Raw genomic sequence first — 12,666 nt, 5'->3', positions numbered from 1 at the left:
CACTGACACATACCTGTAATTCCCTCTGCATAAATATTCATGTGCTGTGAATAAGAAGTAGAAAACATTGTGTTATTTTTCAATATTTACTCTAGAACTAGTTCCATGAAGGTGCCTATTGTATGACAAAAGATAGGAGTTTACACTCCCATCAAAGGTTGCTTCTAAATAGATCATAAAATCCACTCAGAATATTTAAGTCAAGAGTAATAACATAGTGTCATATACTCACACAGTATAATGCAGCAACACTCTGCATTTTGACATCTGCCCAGACAGATGTTTAGAACAAAGTTCCTCAAATTCTTTCTTTCTTTTTTTTTTTTTTTTTTTTTTAAGTTGGATGGAAAAGAATCTGGGAATCATCTTTTATATCGAAGCTACTTAGTACAGTTTAACTGTCAACAGATTAATTAATTTAAATGTAGACTTACTGTGGAAGCCAAAATCTCACATAAGCCCTGAACAAAAAAATCAAAGAAAATAAGAATAGCCTCCCAGCAACATCCTGACCTGAGGACATATATACATTTATACATGAGTAGGATATTGGATTCCCATTTACACAATCTATTGGATGCACACAGAGTAAATGTCTAAAACCCCACAATTTCCCTTTGTGCTGTTATCAACTTTGGCACAGGCAAGAGTAGCACTGACACTCCACAGATATTTTCCCACTATATTCCTTCAGAAAGACTACATTAATTAGTAGTTACTAATTATTTTGCCCATAGCAACGCTGCTGGTAAATATCAAGGCATATATTTATTTAAAGTAGTTGCAGAGGGATCTCTTTTTATAACTCTACATCTTGTGATTTCTGGGTTTTAGATCCATGTTGAAACATGCACATGACCACATGCTGACTGCCAAATTTGTTGTAATGTAGAGCATGTTTCAGGGATAGTCCTTTAAACATAGTTAGAAGGATTTTTTTGAGGGCTTGCTGGTTGGCTTTTTTATTATGAAGATTTGTCAGGCAGCATAGTTAAGTTAATCAGTAACCAATAAAATACTTAAGTTCAGAGATATAAATGGGTTGATTTATTGCTCACAAAGGTTTTTGGCTTCTCAACGAGAACACATGAAAACATGTTGCTATGGTTACTTTGCAAACTGACACCTTTTTATACCCTACTAATATATAAGAATTTGAGAGAAGTTCCCATCTCTCCCTGGGACCTATATGCAATTTGATTTTTTTTCTTTTGTTTTTTTAATTTTTTACTTTTAGTGTTTTTTTGTTTTGCTGTGCAAATATGTAAATAAGCTAAAACTTTATTTGTTTTGAAATCTCTGTGATAATTCCAAATTTTCCTAGCACTGGAGAGTCATATCTCATTTTATGTCCCTGCCCTGTTTATCATTTTTGCAATCTCCACCTAAAATCAATCAGACTATATCATTTTCAAAACAAAGGTGCCAGCCAAAGGATACTCACATGTTGTTGCATTGGCATCTTCTCCAGCATGTAAATCCAAAAGAAGAAAATAAAGGTGTTAAATATACTTTAAATTGATTGTAAACTGTCCTGCTGGATTTTTTGTGGGGTCTTTTTCCTGCTTGTTTTTCCCAGGTTTGTTTGTGTTTTTTTAAATCTTACTGAACATGTTACCCAACCTCACTGGTGGATACTATGCAAGTTTTTTTCTTCTAACTGTTGTCATGATCATCTCTATGCTGAGCATGCAGTTTGACTTTGGCTTGGGCTGGCTGGAATTTGCATTGCACATGATTTTCCAAAAGGCTGATGTGATTGGTCTCCCAGGGTCCAACAGAGGCACAATAAAGATTTCAAAAGACACTATGGGTTCCACAGCTTTACTGTTGTATTTTGGTATTTAGGCGCCTGAATTTACATTTGGGTTTTAAGAACTTCTGGCATTTGGGGTCAGGACAGAAACTGGACCATGATCATGCCTGTCCATTCTGTGTGTACCACTCAGGCTACCAATATTTCATTATCGTCAAAAATCACTCTATTTTCCTCCAAAAACAACTCCTGGGCCAATTGGACACTTGACCCAAAGTAGTAATCAAACTCCCACTCAGGTTTGCACCAGGAATAAAGGCTGCATGTTCCAGCCCCTGCCAAGGCTCCAGTGGAGGTGGGGCTGGATTCGGCCCACAAAACCATTAGCAGTGTCACCCAGCATATTGATTATCAAATAAATGATGGTCACATGTGACTTGTGAGGCTAAAGGTGCTCTCTGTCAAGGTGTTCTGATGACATCATCATAAACCCAGAGGGCAAAGCTCAGCTAGTTTATGATGTCACCAGAAGGCTTCTCGGAGTTGCTGCCATAGTTCATGGCCATAATTTTCTGTAACAGAGGAGTATGTACACCTGCATCCCAGCCCCATCCCCCTTCTTTTCATGTCTATATTTATATTTTCATCTATATATTTAAATAACCACAAATAAATAAAATTATTTTGCATAAATAGATATTGCATGTATTATGTATGTACTTTTAACATGCATATCAAATTTGCATGTATAGTTTTCATATATTTTTTGTGGGGGTATAAATATATAAATTATATATATTATTTTTATACATGGATGGAGATATACATATATAGATATATATAGATATATAGATATATAGATATATAGATATATAGATATATAGATATATAGATATATAGATATATAGATATATAGATACGTGTGTATGTGTATATATAGTATGTAACCTATTCCCAACTAGTGTTTACTGGCAAGACATAAGCCAGAGTTGTCAGGCCAGTACCTCAAGCTGGAAGAAGCCCAGCAGGAAGGCAGTGGATCTGGCCACCCCCTGTGGAGCTGGAGCCCATACAGCATGGATGCTTGTCTTTTTTAATTTTTTTTTTTTAGTATTATTATTTCTTTGCAGAGAAGTCACAACTACAAAGCATTTCCTAACCACTACAATCACTGAAGCTGGCAGCAGCCACAAGTCATTGATCTCTAAGGGATGCTGCATTTCCTCTTCAAAGCAGCCATACAAAGGCTGGTGCCACCTGACATGGGGCAAAATAACCCTGGGGTAGAAAGTACAGACAGGGAATAAAACAGGCAGTAAGAACGCTGAAAGATTTAACCTCTGGCCTTGTCTCCTCTGTGGATCTAAAGATGGGGATCCCCCACCTTGGTCCATCTAGCCCCCTCCTAGGGAATGAGGCTCACATTTCCTTTAGAGGCAGGCAGGCAGGAAAGCTGCATCATCTGGTGGCTTTGGCACAGCCAAAGCAGTGCACCACAGCTGGATAGCTGATCTGTGCCTTTCGCCTCACTGAGAGGCCCTACCACATGCTACGAAATGCTTTAATGTCCCCTTAACATGCTGGATAAATAATTTCCGTATCCATTCAGTGGTGCCCACATGTGGTCCTTTGAAAGAGTTAAGTAAAAATTATAGTACCAATATATCTTTGAGATGAAACAATGACATTTATAGGTCATTGTAATCCATTCATTAATTAATTTTTTTACCAGCCTTCCATAGGATCCATATGATGTTTCCTAATGCTAAATTTGTCCTTTAGAACTGTTTTAACAAATAGATAAGTTTTAAAACTCGACTTTAAGAGTTTCTTAACATTTGAGCTAATTCAGGAAGGGCAGCTAAATAAATCTCCATTCCCACCGCAGTCTACAGAGCACTATTTTGAGGCAAACAGAGAATGAAAGAGCACAGCCCCTTGATGTCCAGGCATTACAAAACACAGCCATTCACCTGAGGAGATGCTGCCCCATTTCTGCAGCTGGGGCTGCAATGTGTTGGTACCTCCTTTCCTTTGGGGAGGCTGTGAGTGGTGCTGCCACGTGTTGTTAGGAAGGCATGGGATGAGGAGTGGGAAGAGCAGAGTTGTGTGACACTTCCCTCGCTCCACTCCCTGGGATGCAGCAAGGCCAGGGGAAAGGCAGCTGTGCCTCAGCACTGCTGGGATGCAGAGACAGTGCTTGCTTTCTGGCAAGGGAAATGTGACAAAGGCAAAGGATGGATTCCACTAGGGCTTACCTTTTTTCCTGTTCTTCCTGCCATCATATTGATGATGTACATCTCCAGCCTCATCCACCATTCCCTGACCCCATCCCACCTCAGCGTCAGTGCATGAGCCTGATAGCCCCAGGTTTTTATATTTTACAGAGCTCCTCAAGAGCCAGCATAAAGAGAGAGACCTTTCAGCTGTGCTATTTGATGACTGATGTGTCTGTTCTATTAGTGATATGAGAGCCCTGATGTGATGCTCTCCAATCTGCAGCAAGGCATGCCAAAATCCCACTGTGCAGTACTGCAATAAATTAATGTGTTGATCTCTCGCTTCACAAAAGTAGTTTTCAAGTCCAGCTGCAGAGGGTGTAGGTACTAAAGAGGCATCTGATTGGCTCAGCCCTATCACCTGAAAAAGCTTTACAACTTCTTTATGTGCCTAAAGCACAGTTTTGTAAGTCAAAGATGATTATTGTTATAAAACGGATAAGCTGCAACTCAATCACATGTGAAGACACCATCAGGTAAACATCCTAAAAAAAGAGGTTTCAAGGCATCACTTCCTTTCCAAACTGTGCAGTTCCTTGTTTCTACATCCTGTAGCAAATCCATTTGCTTAACAGTGTGAAGTGCTAGCCTGGATTACAGGCTGGAGCACAGCCTGTGTGTGTGAACCAGCATAAGGATATGTCTTTGCCCTCATACGAAAGTCACTCTTGGGTAGTCTGTTAATAATAATCCTCATGAAATTCCTTAAATGCTTGTGTAGAGACATGGAGACAAATTCAGGTATGGCTTCCTGAAGGAGTATATCAGAAAATTAGATAAATAGAGCTGGATCTCCCAAATGCAGGGCAACAGAGAATTGTTGTTAAATAATCTAAATCCATCAAAACCCAATCATGCCAAAAAGCTGAGAAGTTTCTGTTGAACCAGCAAGAGCATTAGGTTTTCTTGTGAGCACCTTAGTGGGACTTTATACCTTCAGTCAATTGAAGGTGCTCACTGCCACCCAAGTAAGTGCTCCAAGAAAATGTAAGTAGTAGAACACCTCAGTTAGACAGATATTCCTAACTTTTTCCTTATATTTAAACATTTTCCTTGCCAGTTTTTATACCGTCAGTTCAACCCAACATGTTTATCAATTAGTCTCTGTATGCATCCATGCATGTATATAAGGAAAAACATTATGAAATCTCCTTCATCTGTAGGCATTTTCATGCTACCAACAACAGAATAAAATTTTGGGTGATTTGGAGCCAAAATATCTTGCAAAAATAAAATTACAAAGGACCACATCCTCAGTTAATATAATCTGTCTCTGATGCCAATAAAACTACTTCAATTTAAACCACTTGAAATATTCAACCTAGAGATGTGGAAGAGCGTGGCATGTGGTGAGATTGCCGGGAAAGATTGTTGAGCACTGATGAGACACATGAATACCTCAATTTCCCAGGAAAATTGGTTGGAAAGTGGGCATCCAAGTTGTCACCATGGGTAGGAAGAAATCTGTCTTCTTCTCTCCAGTCTGAATGCCCATCTGTGCCATGGATATCTTGTCTCATTGGTAGAGAAAAAATGTGGTGTTGTCACAAAAGTAGGGCAAAGAAAAAAATACTATTTGAACCATAATTTCGAAAGCAGAATTTTAACAAAATCATGTTTTGAAGGGGCTGCTCACTGAAGAAACATTGTCATACCAAGTTAGAAGACAACAATTATTGCCAAAATAAGGGCTAGTCTGTGCTCCTGCTCAGTTTCAGAATTATTGCTTATATTTCTACTTTCTTAACAAATTATTCCATTGATACTACAAAGCAGAGGGCTGAGAGTGAAGGATAATACACAAGAGAGCCCCTAGGCTGCTACTTCAGATTATAAGTATCTAATTTCAGTCATTTAAAGTAAATTCAGTTTTGTCAAAGACTCCAGTCCAACCTATAAAACTCAGGTCCGGTGAGCATGACAGCATGCCTTGGAGGAACAGGGCTACAAGAGGGAAAACAAACAGCTCCATTCAACTCCTTAAAAGGCCTTATTTCATCTAACCATGGAGTTAGTACAACCCTCTTTGATTGTGTGTGCTGTAAGAGAGAGAGTAGTTTCAGTTACAAGTTGTTTCTTACACATCCCATCATTTTCTGTGGGTTTTTACATCCCCAGCAGAGAAACTTCTATAGCTGAGCCCAACACAGTAGGGAAGGATGGGAAAGAGAGGGAAGATAAGTATTTAAAAAGCAATTTTTAGAAAGGATGTCTTGTGTGTTACTGGAACTATGAGCCAATTGTACTTGCACATAACTATCATGCATCCACTGTGACTATGAGGCAATAGAACAAAAATAAGTCCAACTCTCCTCTGCACTGGGGGTAATTGGAGGTTACCCCTTTATTTCAGGGGACAGTTTCAAATTTTCTGCTGAATTTGTCTCTGAACAGCAATAAACAGCCATCCATAGGCCCTAGATGGCTATCAACATACAAATTTCCCAATTTTTAGCTGCAGAAAGTGCAGTCTTGATTGAATCTCCTTTAATTTAAAGACTGCAGGCCTTGGAGAGCTTTAATAAATCAGAGATTTCGGTACTCTGAATTGCACAGTTCATCCTCCCATACACTTGTGAGGTCTACCTGTTTTAGACAGGAAACCTTTCACCAAGTTCCTCTTTGCTCTGGACTAAAAAGAGTTCCTCACGCCTCAATTTGAAGCATGGTGTTACACCATGGGGTGTGCACATGGAAAAAATTAAGGCTACACATTCATTGCACCTCAAACTGGGGCTTCTCCACCTAGAGAATATGAATGGCAAGGTCAGAGTCTTTCCCTGGTAAACTCAGCTCACTTGCTCAGTACTTCAGTACTCCCATTTTTTCAGGGGAGAAAACTGTTGCTTAATGACACTGAATAATGTTTGCTTAATGCCACCATGAAACTCAGTTCATAAAGATAGTTTAAAGAAGTAAAAAGCAAAGGATTTTATTGATGTTGTTGTTGTTGTTGTTGTTGTTGTTGTTGTTAATTACAGTTGTTGTTGCCATTGTTGTTGAAGGGCTTTTCTAACTCTAGTAACTAAATGGCGTTTAATGCTAAATGCTGCCGAAGGATGGCAAACTCTTCAAGGAACAGCCCCTCAGTATCTCTTTGATAAAAGCTTGAACTTCCCTCATTCAAATGGTAATACTGTTAGCAACACAGACTTGAACGATTTTGGAGGCCTCCAGAATGGGGCAGATATTTAGATGTGTAATGAGAATTCCCTTTGTTATATAGACTAAAATATAAATCCATAAATACATACACACATATATAAAATTTACACAGTGCATCAGTCAAGTATTTGAAACTTTAGAAAGCAGAAGCCACAGTGATTTAAATCAAGAACTGTATTAAAAATCATTGATTATCAGCCTCACTCTTTGCCTATCTAGTGGCTAGCATGGCTGAGAGTAAGGGGGCAGACGGGATAGGCTGCAGTGATGTAAGGCTGTAAAAAGTCCATTTGAAGCAGATTGAGGTCATGGGCTGCAGGGCTGCAGCCTGCACCACCAAGTAGGAAATTTTATGGCACATCCCTCTGTCTCGCCTGCCTTGCCAGAGCTTTGTTAGAGCTGCTGAGGCTGTGCCTGGTCCTCTTCGGTCAGAGGTGAGCAGATGCATCACTTGGCTGATGATGAGACCCAAGGACCCTGCTCTGCTCTAATAACAGGTCTACATGACTACATGTCTTCTCATTTGAATGCAAGGAAAGGCCTGCTAAAAAATATAAAATAAAATAAAATAAAATAAAATAAAATAAAATAAAATAAAATAAAATAAAATAAAATAAAATAAAATAAAATTAAATTAAATTAAATTAAATTAAATTAAAAATAAAATAAAATAAAATAAAATAAAATAAAATAAAATAAAATAAAATAAAATAAAATAAAATAAAATAAAATAAATAAAATACAAAACAAAATAAAACAAAATAAAATGTAATTAAATTAAATTAAATTAAATTAAATTAAATTAAATTACAGTTATTTCTCACTCTCAGTTTCTTCATTACAAGAGTTTCCCAGCTCTCATGCTGGGAAAAACAGGGGTGTCTATCCCAACGGAAATGCTGACCTGTCCCAGCATCCAAATCCATGCTTCCCAACTACAGTCCAGAGTCCGAGAGCTGCAATTCCCTGCTTTATTCTGTGCCAAATTTCCCACCACCCCAAAAGGAGGCCAGCCCAGACCATAGCTGCTCCATCTCTAGCAGAGGAGGTGAGTCCCCAGCCTGAGAACATTTTGCCAAAGAAAGAACCACTCACCCCTCCAGCACTCACTTTACATAAACAAGATAAGATATCCTTCCAGCCCAGGCCCTGGGACTTGTGGCTGGGGCAGGAGGAAGGAAGCTGGGAGGGGAACCACAGCACTGCTGTCCCTGCCAGGCTTGGGAATGGAGAGGTTAAAAGGGCTCCTTCTTCCTCCCCAGGACAAAGATCTCCACCTCAACTGTTCCCGCCACATCCAGCAACTTGTTCAGACAATTGTGCAAAGACCACGTCACAGAGCCTCAGGCTGCCACCTCTGTGGGTTTTGAGGGACTTTCCACTGCTCCAAAATGAGTCCTTGCTACCTGCTGTTAACTGGTGTAAACGACGTGCTCCTTGCAGAAGCCTCAGTGCTTTACCTTTGTTGCTGACACCAGCCACATGCCTGTGCTTGGCAGAGAAATTTGGTAAGCACTGCAGTTTTGTCCCTGGGCAGTATATCCAATATATCCAGTAGGAGATACACAGCAATAATAGAAAAAGGGAATTCTCCTATCACATGCCTGAACTGCACATTTTGGTCACTCCTAGTCCGTGATCCCAGAGCTCAGCTAAAGACTTTAACCAGCAGTTGTCTGAGCTGGACAGCAGCAGAGATCCTTTATGGCCCCCAGGATAGTGCCCTCCACTCAGCGAGAACAGTGGCCCCAAAGGAGAGGGAAATCTGCTTTCAAACCATGGCTGCCAGGTTCGGTAGAGATGCAGAGACAGATGCTAAATGAAGCAGAACCCTTGCCTCTCAATTTGGACATGCACCCTATTCTGATACAGTGTGGACACGGATTCAGGGAAAGAGCTGGTCAGATTTTGGCAAAAATCCCACAATACCCTGTTGAAATGCAAGTCCTGGCTACCGTTCAGTAACCAGACAACTCCTCAAATTCAACAGAAAACTAAATCTGGGTCCAAACCTGGACTTGGCCTCTTTAACATCTCTCTAATTATTGCTGAGCAATTATTGTGCAAGTAACAAACGACTAACAAGTTGCAATAAAGAAAACATTTTGTAAGAAAAGAAGGAGGTAGCAGGAGGACTAATTTGCCAGGTAGGAGGTTTTAATGCCACCAAGGAAGATATTGCTGGTCCCTTCGTTAACAGGGCTTGTTTTTAATTCTGCTCTGGGCAAAGGAATTTTAAGATAAGGGAAGAAAGAAAGGAGGGGGTGGGGTGGAATTGTTAAGAAGAACAATCCAGCTAGTAAAGAAAATGTAGGTGACAGTTTCAGCTTCTGCTGCAGTCTGGTTTGAGTAGGTCTTACTCCCAATTCTAGGACCCAAGGCTGTGTGGGAGCTCTGCCAGGCCAGCCTCATTGCCATGCATCACCAAAATACCTCTGTGGGTAGCAGCTGGGAAGGGAGGTGGAAATCCCACTCATTTGGACTGAGAGAGCAACATTTTAGGGAAAAACCTAGGCCTGCTTTTTCATCACTATCTCAATGCTCACAGCAGTCAGGGGTACCAACTCAAACCACGGGCAGCAACTCACTTCAACAAGTCAGGGAAAAGAAAATTCACTACAAAGCACCTCCCATCAAGGAGCAAACTGAGCCAGTTTGCCATCCCATCAGGCAGTATCACCCACCCCTGACTGCATCACCCAAGGAGTCCTTGGAAGCTGAAATCCAACTGATTTGCTGTTCAACTTGTGCTTGGACACTTAGGTACCCCAAAAGAATAAAGTGGCTATATCAGACTGCTTGATGATTAGTACATCAAAAAACATTTGAAAGGGAAGTATTCTGATAATTTACTCTGGTAAAGACAGTGACAAACTGTGGGGGTCTTATCCTTTTTCTCTATCCAGGACACCAGTAGGGGAAAAATGAGTTTTTTTGAACACAGGTGGTTTTGCAGGGGATTTCCCAGGCTTGGGAAAAAGTCTTTGGTTGAAGTTTCTGTTTCTGGTGTTGCATGAGTTATCAGGACCCGAATAGGAGTTGACTTAATCCACCATTGTTAGATGCTGGTCAATGCCAGGGATGGTTGCACCTGCCTGCACATGCTGCCCTTGTGCTGTCATCAGCAAATAGCTGAGCACTTCAGTAGCAAACTGATTTTATAGCTCTGAAAGACTATAGTTTCTATGAGTACTTGGGCCTTACAACTACTTTCATCCCCAAAAAGTAAGCTCCTGAGGTTACAATCCCCATCTGAGCCTTGTTCTCCTCCACACCCTTCCCATATGAACATTTGCCCAAGCACTCACTTTGATGTCTGCACAACATGGATGTTGTTCAGGAAAAGTTATTGGGTGAGTCACTGGGCTGGGATCCACTGGCAGCTCATCCTCCTCCAGGTAGGCTGGGGAGCGAGCAGCACAAAAAGTGCTCTTGGAGTTAAAGTAGATTGTCCCCTGAAGAGCAAACCCCTTTATTGCTCCAGGGCCTTCAGCATCTTCAGCTGGCTTTGCCAGGATTGCCAAGCTGAGACTCCGTTTCTTGGCCTCTGCATAAAAGAGCGAGTCTAGGAATTAATTTAAAGCTGTACATAAACCTCTGCAGTATGGCAGATATCAAAGAGCAGCACTCTTGCTTAAAAATTTACTTTTCCAAGCTAGACACAATAATTGGGGAGTGGGAGTGACAACCTAAACCTTGTCTTGAACCGCCAGCTGGAGAATTCCCCACAGGATGTATCTAGCCTTTCCTCCTGGAGAAGAAAACATCCCCCACATACCCAAACAGCCAGAACAGCAGCAGAACCAGACCTGAATCTAGACTGAAAGGAGCAGATTAATTTCTATCTCTCAAGTGGATGCTAGAGCAGTTTAAACTTCAGTTCCTGCTAATTATAATTGTTCTTTCTGCACAAATGCACTTATTTTCTCTAGCCACCAGTTCTGCAAACCAATAGTCAGGCACCTAGTCTGTTCATCCACGAGGTTTAACTACTCTGCCTTCACACCTTAAGAACTACTGTTATCGAAAAAGCACAGTTGCTGACAGAAGTTACAGCTCACACTGCATCTTATCATCTATTAGTGTTGCTAAAGCTAGATCCAGTCCTACCTTTGCAAATGTTAAAGGCACCGGGTTTACTTCTGTGAAGTCGATCTGAGATAGTAGGATAAATGTATTTAAATTTATAGCTGCTGGTGTTGATGTACAGATGTGCAGGACCTACATCTTTGCAGTCTGGTTCTACCCTTGCAAACATGTTGCTGGGCAAAAAAAATTTGCTCCAGTGATTATGCATTACCTAGAAATTAAAATAGATTGACTAGACTATAATAAATACATGCCAGAAAAAAATATAAAGAATGTGTGGGAATGCCTATATTTCATCTTAACATTTCTTAGCAAAATAATTTCCTTATGGTGTAATCAAAAATGGAAAGCCAGCACCTAACTAAATTAAATGCCACAAACATTAATAATGGCTAAAATTACCAGTCAATTTATTTTTATATTGGATGATCTTCAAAGTTGTAGATTGAAAATTGCTGAAACGTTTTAGGGATTTGTTTCTCAAATCAGAATACTTCAGAGATGAAAAACACTAACTTGAATTTTAACATATAAAAATCCTTAGTGAAAGGAAATATATGTATTTTTTACAAAGGAAAAGAAAAAAAAAAAAAAGGAAAAGAAAACTTTAAAAGTTCCCCTGATAGTTACAGATGGTTTAATCTTTGGAACCCATTATGTGTTCATTTTCTCTTCAGCGTTAATTATACATAATTACCACCACTTTACCCATACCCTTTCAAAATCGGAATCTGTTTACATTTTTCGCATACGTTATATAAATGCAAGATTTTTAACGCAGTTTTTCCAGAAACGGGATTTCAATTTACCTTCTGAAGGACAAGGGGACCCAGTGCGCGGCAAACCGGTTTTACTTAAGTTCCTTTAATATAGCTTAATTACTTTTAAACTCTGGAAGCAATTAGGTTATCACCCTTTGAAGTGCGACAGACGAGTTGCGGCGCTGGGAGGAGAAGGGGCTGCCCGCTGCCCAAGCGGCCGGTTGCGCGGCGCGGGGAGATGCGCGGAAAATGCGCGGAAAATGCGCTCGGCCGCGGCTGGAGCAGGCGGCAGCTGCCCGTTCTGCGAGGGCAGCGAAGGCAGGAGGCTGGGGAAATGATAACTCACGTTCGGCTAGAAAGGGAGGTTCTGGTTAAGGCTGAGAGCAGCGCTGGTGTTGTGAAAGATTGAGAAGGATTGTTCGCGCTTTTCAACCTTATAATTTTACCCTGCGTACAAACCACGAAATTGTACTGCTCAACTCTTCCTTCTATTTTTTTTTTTTTCTTTCTTCCCCGTCATTCTCTCTCTTTTCCTCTCTCCCGCTCGTCGCAGATCGCTGTCAGGTGGCTTTTTTCCCGGCCGTGCAAGGATCAAAGCGTCCGGGAGTAGAAGCGC

At 40.5% G+C, this 12,666-nt stretch overlaps 1 long non-coding RNA gene across 1 annotated transcript; it reads right to left on the bottom strand.

The window, feature by feature from the left end:
- Positions 1 to 3,751: 3,751 nt before the first annotated feature.
- Positions 3,752 to 12,496, bottom strand: LOC130251404 (uncharacterized). The gene is made up of 3 exons (XR_008840144.1): positions 12,099 to 12,496; positions 5,434 to 5,550; positions 3,752 to 3,963 (listed from the first exon to the last, which is right to left on the bottom strand). It is a non-coding gene; the product is annotated as an uncharacterized LOC130251404 (long non-coding RNA).
- Positions 12,497 to 12,666: the final 170 nt, after the last annotated feature.

Source organism: Oenanthe melanoleuca, chromosome 3, assembly GCF_029582105.1.
Source record: "Oenanthe melanoleuca isolate GR-GAL-2019-014 chromosome 3, OMel1.0, whole genome shotgun sequence".
Lineage (NCBI taxonomy): Eukaryota > Metazoa > Chordata > Aves > Passeriformes > Muscicapidae > Oenanthe > Oenanthe melanoleuca.
Note: the sequence above shows the minus strand (reverse complement) of the source record. Positions and strands in the feature narration are given on the sequence as shown.